A 10,937-nucleotide genomic window follows, 5' to 3' on the forward strand; every position below is an offset into this window, starting at 1 on the left:
ACGTGTTGGGGAACGTTGCAGAAAATAAAATTTTTCCTACGGTTTCACCAAGATCCATCTATGAGTTCATCTAAGCAACGAGTGAAAGGGGAGATGCATCTACATACCACTTTGTAGATCGCGAGCGGAAGCGTTCAAAAGAACGGGGTTGAAGTAGTCGTTCTCGTCGTGATCCTATCACCGGAGATCCTAGTGCCGAACGGACGGCACCTCCGCGTTCAACACACGTACGGTCAGCGTGACGTCTCCTCCGTCTTGATCCAGCAAGGGGGAAGGAGAGGTTGATGATGATCCAGCAGCACGACGGCGTGGTGGTGGATGCAGCAGAACTCCGGCAGGGCTTCGCCAAGCTGCTGCGGGAGGAGGACGAGGTGTAGCAGGGGGAGGGAGGCGCCAAGACTTGGGTGCGGCTGCCCTCCCCCTGCCCTCCTTTATATAGGCCCCCAGGGGGGGCGCCGGCCCTGGGAGATCAATCTCCCAAGGGGGGGCGGCGGCCAAGGGGGGTGGAGTGCCCCCCAAGGCAAGTGGTGCCCCCCCCACCTAGGGTTTCCAACCCTAGGCGCAGGGGGGCCCAAGGGGGGCGCACCAGCCCACTAGGGGCTGGTTCCCCTCCCACTTCAGCCCACGGGGCCCTCCGGGATAGGTGGCCCCACCCGGTGGACCCCCGGGACCCTTCCGGTGGTCCCGATACAATACCGGGTGACCCCGAAACTTTCCCGATGGCCGAAACAGCACTTCCTATATAGTTTTCTTTACCTCCGGGCCATTCCGGAACTCCTCGTGACGTCTGGGATCTCATCCGGGATTCCGAACAACATTCGGTTTGCTGCATACTCATATTCATACAACCCTAGCGTCACCGAACCTTAAGTGTGTAGACCCTACGGGTTCGGGAGACATGCAGACATGACCGAGACGGCTCTCCGGTCAATAACCAACAGCGGGATCTGGATACCCATGTTGGCTCCCACATACTCCTCGATGATCTCATCGGATGAACCACGATGTCGAGGGTTCAAGCAACCCCGTATACTATTCCCTTTGTCAGACGGTATGTTACTTGCCCGAGACTCGATCGTCGGTATCCCAATACCTCGTTCAGTCTCGTTACCGGCAGGTCACTTTACTTGTACCGTAATGCATGATCCCGTGACCAGACACTTGGTCACTTTGAGCTCATTATGATGATGCACTACCGAGTGGGCCCAGTGATACCTCTCCGTCATACGGAGTGACAAATCCAAGTCTCGATCCGTGTCAACCCAACAGACACTTTCGAAGATACCTGTAGTGCACCTTTATAGTCACCCAGTTACGTTGTGACGTTTGGTACACCCAAAGCACTCCTACGGTATCCGGGAGTTACACGATCTCATGGTCTAAGGAAGAGATACTTGACATTGGAAAAGCTCTAGCAAAACGAACTACACGATCTTGTGCTATGCTTAGGAATGGGTCTTGTCCATCACATCATTCTCCTAATGATGTGATCCCGTTGTCAACGACATCTAATGTCCATAGGCAGGAAACCATGACTATATGATGACCAACGAGCTAGTCAACTAGAGGCTTACTAGGGACGTATTGTGGTCTATGTATTCACACGTGTGTTACGATTTCCGGATAATACAATTATAGCATGAATAAAAGACAATTATCATGAACAAGGAAATATAATAATAATACTTTTATTATTGCCTCTAGGGCATATTTCCAACGGTCTCCCACTTGCACTAGAGTCAATAATCTAGTTACATTGTGATGAATCGAACACCCATAGAGTTCTGGTGTTGATCATGTTTTGCTCGCGAGAGAGGTTTAGTCAACGGATCTGCGACATTCAGATCTGTATGTACTTTGCAAATATCTATGTCTCCATCTTGAACATTTTCACGGATGGAGTTGAAGCGACGCTTGATGTGCCTGGTCTTCTTGTGAAATCTGGGCTCCTTGGCAAGGGCAATAGCTCCAGTGTTATCACAGAAGAGTTTGATCAGCCCCGACGCATTGGGTATGACTCCTAGGTCGGTGATGAACTCCTTCACCCAAATTGCTTCATGTGCTGCCTCCGAGGCTGCCATGTACTCCGCTTCACATGTAGATCCCGCCACGATGCTCTACTTGCAGCTGCACCAGCTTACTGCTCCATCATTCAACATATACACGTATCCGGTTTGTGACTTAGAGTCATCCAGATCTGTGTCGAAGCTAGCGTCGACGTAACCCTTTACGACGAGCTCTTCGTCACCTCCATAAACGAGAAACATGTCCTTTGTCCTTTTCAGGTACTTCAGGATATTCTTGACCGCTGTCCAGTGTTCCTTGCCGGGATTACTTTGGTACCTACCTACCAAACTTACGGCAAGGTTTACATCAGGTCTGGTACATAGCATGGCATACATAATCCTATGGCTGAGGCATAGGGGATGACGCTCATCTCTTCTTTATCTTTTGCCGTGGTCGGGCATTGAGCCGAGCTCAATCTCACACCTTGCAGTACAGGCAAGAACCCTTTCTTGGACTGATCCATTTTGAACTTCTTCAAAGTCTTATCAAGGTATGTGCTTTGTGAAAGACCTATGAGGCGTCTCGATCTATCCCTATAGATCTTGATGCCTAATATGTAAGCAGCTTCTCCAAGGTCCTTCATTGAAAAACACTTATTCAAGTAGGCCTTAATGCTGTCCAAGAATTCTATATCATTTCCCATCAAAAGTATGTCATCTACATATAATATGAGAAATGCTACAGAGCTCCCACTCACTTTCTTGTAAACGCAGGCTTCTCCATAAGTCTGCATAAACCCAAACGCTTTGATCATCTCATCAAAGCGAATGTTCCAACTCCGAGATGCTTGCACCAGCCCATAAATGGATCGCTGGAGCTTGCACACTTTGTTAGCATTCTTAGGATCGACAAAACCTTCCGGCTGCATCATATACAGTTCTTCCTTAAGATGCCCGTTAAGGAATGCCGTTTTGACGTCCATCTGCCATATCTCATAATCATAGTATGCGGCAATTGCTAACATGATTCGGACAGACTTAAGCTTCGCTACGGGAGAGAAAGTCTCATCGTAGTCAATCCCTTGAACTTGCCGATAACCCTTAGCGACAAGTCGAGCTTTATAGATGGTGACATTACCATCCGCGTCCGTCTTCTTCTTAAAGATCCATTTGTTTTCTATCGCTCACCGATCATCGGGCAAGTCAGTCAAAGTCCATACTTTGTTTTCATACATGGATTCTATCTCGGATTTCATGGCTTCTAGCCATTTGTTGGAATCTGGGCCCGCCATCGCTTCTTCATAGTTCGAAGGTTCACCGTTGTCTAACAACATGATTTCCAGGACAGGGTTGCCATACCACTCTGGTGTGGAACGTGTCCTCGTGGACCTACGAAGTTCAGTAGCAACTTGATCCGAAGTACCTTGATCATCATCATTAATTTCCTCTCCAGTCGGTGTAGGCACCACAGGAACATTTTCCTGAGCTGCACTACTTTCCAGTTCAAGAGGTAGTACTTCATCGAGTTCTACTTTCCTCCCACTTACTCCTTTCGAGAGAAACTCTTTTTCCAGAAAGGATCCGTTCTTGGCAACAAAGATCTTGCCCTTGGATCTTAAGTAGAAGGTATACCCAATAGTTTCCTTAGGGTATCCTATGAAGACGCATTTTTCCGACTTGGGTTCGAGATTTTCAGGTTGAAGTTTCTTGACATAAGCATCGCATCCCCAAACTTTTAGAAACGACAGCTTAGGTTTCTTCCCAAACCATAATTCATACGGTGTCATCTCAACGGATTTAGACGGTGCCCTATTTAAAGTGAATGTAGCTGTCTCTAGAGCGTATCCCCAAAATGATAGCGGTAAATCGGTAAGAGACATCATAGATCGCACCATATACAATAGAGTGTGATTACGACGTCCGGACACACCGTTACGCTGAGGTGTTCCAGGCGGCATGAGTTGTGAAACGATTCCACATTTTCTTAAGTGTGTACCAAATTCGTGACTTAAATATTCTCCTCCACGATCCGATCGTAAGAATTTTATCTTTCGGTCACGTTGATTCTCTACTTCATTCTGAAATTCCTTGAACTTTTCAAAGGTCTCAGACTTGTGTTTCATCAAGTAGACATACCCATATCTACTCAAGTCATCAATGAGAGTGAGAACATAACGATATCCTCCGCGAGCCTCAACGCTCATTGGACCACACACATCAGTATGTATGATTTCCAATAAGTTGGTTGCTCGCTCCATAGTTCCGGAGAACGGAGTCTTGGTCATTTTGCCCATGAGGCATGGTTCACATGTGTCAAATGATTCATAATCTAGAGACTCTAAAAGTCCATCAGCATGGAGCTTCTTCATGCGCTTGACACCAATGTGACCAAGGCGGCAGTGCCACAAGTATGTGGGACTATCGTTATCAACTTTACATCTTTTGGTATTCACACTATGAATATGTGTAACATTACGTTCTAGATTCATTCAGAATAAACCATTGACCATCGGGGCATGACCATAAAACATATCTCTCATATAAATAGAACAACCATTATTCTCGGATTTAAATGAGTAGCCATCTCGTATCAAACGAGATCCAGCTACAATGTTCATGCTCAAACTTGGCACTAAATAACAATTATTGAGGTTTAAAACTAATCCCGTAGGTAAATGTAGAGGTAGCGTGCCGACGGCGATCACATCGACCTTGGAACCATTCCCAACGCGCATCATCACCTCGTCCTTCGCCAGTCTCCGCTTATTCCGCAGCTCCTGCTGTGAGTTACAAATGTGAGCAACGGCACCGGTATCAAATACCCAGGAGTTACTACGAGTACTAGTAAGGTACACATCAATTACATGTATATCAAATATACCTTTAGTGTTGCCGGCCTTCTTGTCCGCTAAGTATTTGGGGCAGTTCCGCTTCCAGTGACCCTTCCCCTTGCAATAAAAGCACTCAGTCTCAGGCTTGGGTCCATTCTTTGACTTCTTCCCGGCAACTGGCTTACCGGGCGTGGCAACATCTTTGCCGTCCTTCTTGAAGTTCTTCTTACCCTTGCCCTTCTTAAACTTAGTGGTCTTATTGACCATCAACACTTGATGTTCTTTCTTGATTTCAACCTCTGCTGACTTCAGCATTGAGAATACTTCAGGAATGGTCTTCACCATCCCCTGCATATTGTAGTTCAACACAAAGCTCTTGTAGCTCGGTGGGAGCGACTGAAGGATTCTGTCAATGACCGCCTCGTCCGGGAGGTTGATCTCCAGCTGGGACAGGCGGTTGTGCAACCCAGACATTTTGAGTATGTGCTCACTGACAGAACTGTTTTCCTCCATCTTACAACTATAAAACTTGTCGGAGACTTTATATCTCTCGACCCGGGCATGAGCTTGGAAAACCATTTTCAGCTCCTCGAACATCTCATATGCTTCGTGCTTCTCAAAACGCTTTTGGAGCCCCGGTTCTAAGCTATAAAGCATGCCGCACTGAACGAGGGAGTAATCATCAGCACGTGATTGCCAAGTGTTCATAACGTCTTGGTTCTCTGGGATGGGTGCTTCACCTAGCGGTGCATCTAGGACATAATCTTTCTTGGCTTCTATGAGGATGATCCTCAGGTTCCGGACCCAGTCCGAATAGTTGCTGCCATCATCTTTCAGCTTGGTTTTCTCTAGGAACGCGTTGAAGTTCATGTTGACATGAGCGTTGGCCATTTGATCTAGAAGACATATTTTGCAAAAGTTTTTAGACTAAGTTCATGGTAATTAAGTTCATCTAATCAAATTATTTAATGAACTCCCACTCAGATTAGACATCCCTCTAGTCATCTAAGTGTTACATGATCCGAGTCGACTAGGCCGTGTCCAATCATCACGTGAGACGGACTAGTCATCATCGGTGAACATCTCCATGTTGATCGTATCTTCCATACGACTCATGTTCGACCTTTCGGTCTCTGTGTTCCGAGGCCATGTCTGTACATGCTAGGCTCGTCAAGTTAACCCTAAGTGTTCTGCATGTGTAGATCTGTCTTACACCCGTTGTATGTGAACGTAAGGATCTATCACACCCGATCATCATGTGGTGCTTCGAAACGACGAACTTTAGCAACGGTGCACAGTTAGGGGGAACACTTTCTTGAAATTATTATAAGGGATCATCTTATTTACTACCGCCGTTCTAAGTAAACAAGATGCATAAACATAATAAACATCACATGCAATTATATAAAGTAGTGACATGATATGGCCAATATCATATAGCTCCTTCAATCTCCATCTTCGGGGCTCCATGATCATCTTCGTCACCGGCATGACACCATGATCTCCATCATCATGATCTCCATCATTGTGTCTTCATGAAGTTGTCACGCCAACGACTACTTCTACTTCTATGGCTAACGCGTTTAGCAATAAAGTAAAGTAATTTACATGGCGTTCTTCAATGACACGCAGGTCATACAAAAATAAAGACAACTCCTATGGCTCCTGCCGGTTGTCATACTCATCGACATGCAAGTCATGATTCCTATTACAAGAACAAGATCTCATACATCACAATATATCATTCATCATTCATCACAACTTCTGGCCATATCACATCACATGACAATTGCTGCAAAAACAAGTTAGACGTCCTCTAATTGTTGTTGCATCTTTTACGTGGCTGCAATTGGGTTCTAGCAAGAACATTTTCTTACCTACGAATAACCACAACGTGATTTTGTCAACTTCTATTTACCCTTCATAAGGACCCTTTTCATCTAATCCGCTCCAACTAAAGTAGGAGAGACAGACAGCTGCTAGCCACCTTATGCAACTAGTGCATGTCAGTCGGTGGAACCTGTCTCACGTAAGCGTACATGTAAGGTCTGTCCGGGCCGCTTCATCCCACAATACCGCTGAAGCAAGAAAATACTAGTAGCGGCAAGCAAGTTGACAAGATCTACGCCCACAACAAAATTGTGTTCTACTCGTGCAATAGAGAACTACGCATAGACCTAGCTCATGATGCCACTGTTGGGGAACATTGCAGAAAATAAAAAATTTCCTATGGTTTCACCAAGATCCATCTATGAGTTCATCTAAGCAACGAGTGAAAGGGGAGATGCATCTACATACCACTTTGTAGATCGCGAGCGGAAGCGTTCAAAAGAACGGGGTTGAAGTAGTCGTTCTCGTCGTGATCCTATCACCGGAGATCCTAGCGCCGAACGGACGGCACCTCCGCGTTCAACACACGTACGGTCAGCGTGATGTCTCCTCCATCTTGATCCAGCAAGGGGGAAGGAGAGGTTGATGATGATCCAGCAGCACGACGGCGTGGTGGTGGATGCAGCAGAACTCCGGCAGGGCTTCGCCAAGCTGCTGCGGGAGGAGGACGAGGTGTAGCAGGGGGAGGGAGGCGCCAAGACTTGGGTGCGGCTGCCCTCCCCCCTACCCTCCTTTATATAGGCCCCCAGGGGGGGCGCCGGCCCTGGGAGATCAATCTCCCAAGGGGGGCGGCGGCCAAGGGGGGTGGAGTGCCCCCCAAGGCAAGTGGTGCGCCCCCCCTCCCCCACCTAGGGTTTCCAACCCTAGGCGCAGGGGGGCCCAAGGGGGGCGCACCATCCCACTAGGGGCTGGTTCCCCTCCCACTTCAGCCCACGGGGCCCTCCGGGATAGGTGGCCCCACCCGATGGACCCCCGGGACCCTTCCGGTGGTCCCGGTACAATACCGGGTGACCCCGAAACTTTCCCGATGGCCGAAACAACACTTCCTATATAGTTTTCTTTACCTCCGGACCATTTCGGAACTCCTCGTGACGTCCGGGATCTCATTCGGGATTCCGAACAACATTCGGTTTGCTGCATACTCATATTCATACAACCCTAGCGTCACCGAACCTTAAGTGTGTAGACCCTACGGGTTCGGGAGACATGCAGACATGACCGAGACGGCTCTCCGGTCAATAACCAACAGCGGGATCTGGATACCCATGTTGGCTCCCACATACTCCTCGATGATCTCATCGGATGAACCACGATGTCGAGGGTTCAAGCAACCCCGTATACTATTCCCTTTGTCAGACGGTATGTTACTTGCCCGAGACTCGATCGTCGGTATCTCAATACCTCGTTCAGTCTCGTTACCGGCAAGTCACTTTACTCGTACCGTAATGCATGATCCCGTGACCAGACACTTGGTCACTTTGAGCTCATTATGATGATGCACTACCGAGTGGGCCCAGTGATACCTCTCCGTCATACGGAGTGACAAATCCCAGTCTCGATCCGTGTCAACCCAACAGACACTTTCGAAGATACCTGTAGTGCACCTTTATAGTCACCCAGTTACGTTGTGACGTTTGGTACACCCAAAGCACTCCTACGGTATCCGGGAGTTACACGATCTCATGGTCTAAGGAAGAGATACTTGACATTGGAAAAGCTCTAGCAAAACGAACTACACGATCTTGTGCTATGCTTAGGAATGGGTCTTGTCCATCACATCATTCTCCTAATGATGTGATCCCGTTGTCAACGACATCTATTGTCCATAGTCAGGAAACCATGACTATCTGTTGACCAATGAGCTAGTCAACTAGAGGCTTACTAGGGACGTATTGTGGTCTATGTATTCACACGTGTATTACGATTTCCGGATAATACAATTATAGCATGAATAAAAGACAATTATCATGAACAAGGAAATATAATAATAATACTTTTATTATTGCCTCTAGGGCATATTTCCAACAACACGAGGGCGGTGGCAACGCCTGCATCATGCACTCGTGCCTCGACTGGATCCACAGGCCAAGCCCGCAAGACCAGGTGATAATTTCTGCAATTGAGTATAATTTCTCTTACTCTGCCTTCGCCTCTCTCTGGGTCAGGTGAGAACAGAGGAATATCAGCCATAGGATGAAACCGATGCAGGACCTTTTGTGCATCTGCAGAAACCTGACTTTGCTGCAAAAGGTTTGTATTGTATTGCCCTTCCTACATCTTTGAAACATTGGATTCCATTGCTTTATGTGGTTTTGGCATGATGGAATGTTATTTTTTGGGTGTAGTTCCCAGAGTTAAATGCTTCTGCAATGCTTGCTCGTTGCAGACTAATGATTATTGATGCAGAATACTGGTATGCAATTATATTTTAATTTCCACATGATTCTGCTTGTTTAATATTATTGGTAGCATCCTGTTTTATCTACAAATTTATGATGACACTGATTCTCATTATACTCACTTTTCCAGTGAGGCCAATCTTCAGATCCTATTTACTGTCGTGGAAAATGCGTCCTCTGAAATCGTCCGATTTAACTGCACTATAGCCCTTGGTTATCTAGCAGTTAGCTTTCCAAACCTCTTAGAACATTGGATGGAACACATATATGCCCGATTGAGCGATCCTTGTTGTCTAGCAGTTAGCTTTAATAACAAGGATCGCTCAATCGGGCATATATGTGTTCCATCCAATGTTCTAAGAGGTTTGGAAAGCTAACTGCTAGATAACCAAGGGCTATAGTGCAGTTAAATCGGACGATTTCAGAGGACGCATTTTCCACGCATTTTCAGAGAACACATATATGCCCGATTGAGCGATCCTTGTTGTCTTAAACATACAGGGAGAATAAATTTTGATGAATGGAGATTAAGAATTACAAATAAAATGAGAGTACTAATCATAGATTTAATGTTGTGAATCAGCAGTTCGTGTTACTTGTTGTCTTGTAAGTTTCTCCGTAGAAGTTACCAGTATGGAAATTTAGCAAGACAGCTGACTTCTTTGGTTCTCATTTCAGTCTTCTATTCTCCCTGAAACAGCCCAGATTTGCTACATCAATTGTTCTGGACGTTTTCATAAATTTTACTCCCTCTGTCCCATAATATGAGATCGTTTTGCAAGTAGTATAAGATCGTTTTGCAACTTGCAAAACGTCTTATATTATGGTTGGGCTCACCACTTTCTCAGATGTATGATTCTTCTTTGCTTGTATTTTCAGATGTTAGGCAGTGGGAGTATATCTCTTACTGCCTCTCTCAGCTAACCTTCACTGAGAAAGGCTTGACAAAACTCACCGATAATTTCAAGATGTTTGAGCATGCATTATGTGAAGATTCCGTGCTGAACCACTTCAGAACCGTGATAGCAAAGGTTGGTTTGCATAGCCTCGATGGCTGCATACGCTTCATGTTTTGTTGAAATCAGAAGTCTGAATTTGTGAATTCTATGCTTTCATTGATCTATGTCAATTTGTCCAAACAGTGTAAGAAGTTTGCGAAGCCAGATCTTTCGCTCACTGCCCTTGCTTCGCCCCGCCGTCGATCCTCGGGTGCAGTCGCGCCTGTCCTCGTACCGCGTCGCCGCTCCTCCATGGCGGCAGCATCCGTCCTCCTCCCTTGACCTCTCCAGGTGGCTGGGAACATCCTCGAGGTCGGCCATGGAGGTTCTTTTTATGCTGGAGCAGGACGATGTGCAGCTTCTTGGTTTCTATCGAGCGGTGTCTTGCCCGAGCTAGCCTCCCCAGGTGCCCTCTCGCACACAAATCATGTATGGTTGCATGTTTATTTCTTTCTTTCTCTGTTGCCGCGTCGATATGAACTGACACTAGCACGGCAATGTGACGTCTGAGGTTTTTCTTTGGATCCTAACTTTTCAGGGATATGGCCGGAGTCAACCAGCTTTAGAGACGACGGCATCGGCGAGGTTCCATGATGGTGGAAAGGGCAATGCGTCACCGAAGAAAGGTTCAATGCTTCCAATGCAACAGGTTAGCATGCCTGCTTTTTTCCTGCCCCTCCTCTAACAAAAATAATCATAGACCCTTCTTTCTAAATCAGAAGATAACAGTATTAAATCAGCTAGATGGGTTGTAGACGCTTTGTTACTGAATGATAGGAAAAAATGTTAGCGCACATCTCTCTCTCCCTCCCT

The sequence above is a fragment of the Triticum dicoccoides genome, chromosome 5B (genome assembly GCF_002162155.2).
Source record: "Triticum dicoccoides isolate Atlit2015 ecotype Zavitan chromosome 5B, WEW_v2.0, whole genome shotgun sequence".
NCBI classification, from domain to species: Eukaryota; Viridiplantae; Streptophyta; class Magnoliopsida; order Poales; family Poaceae; genus Triticum; species Triticum dicoccoides.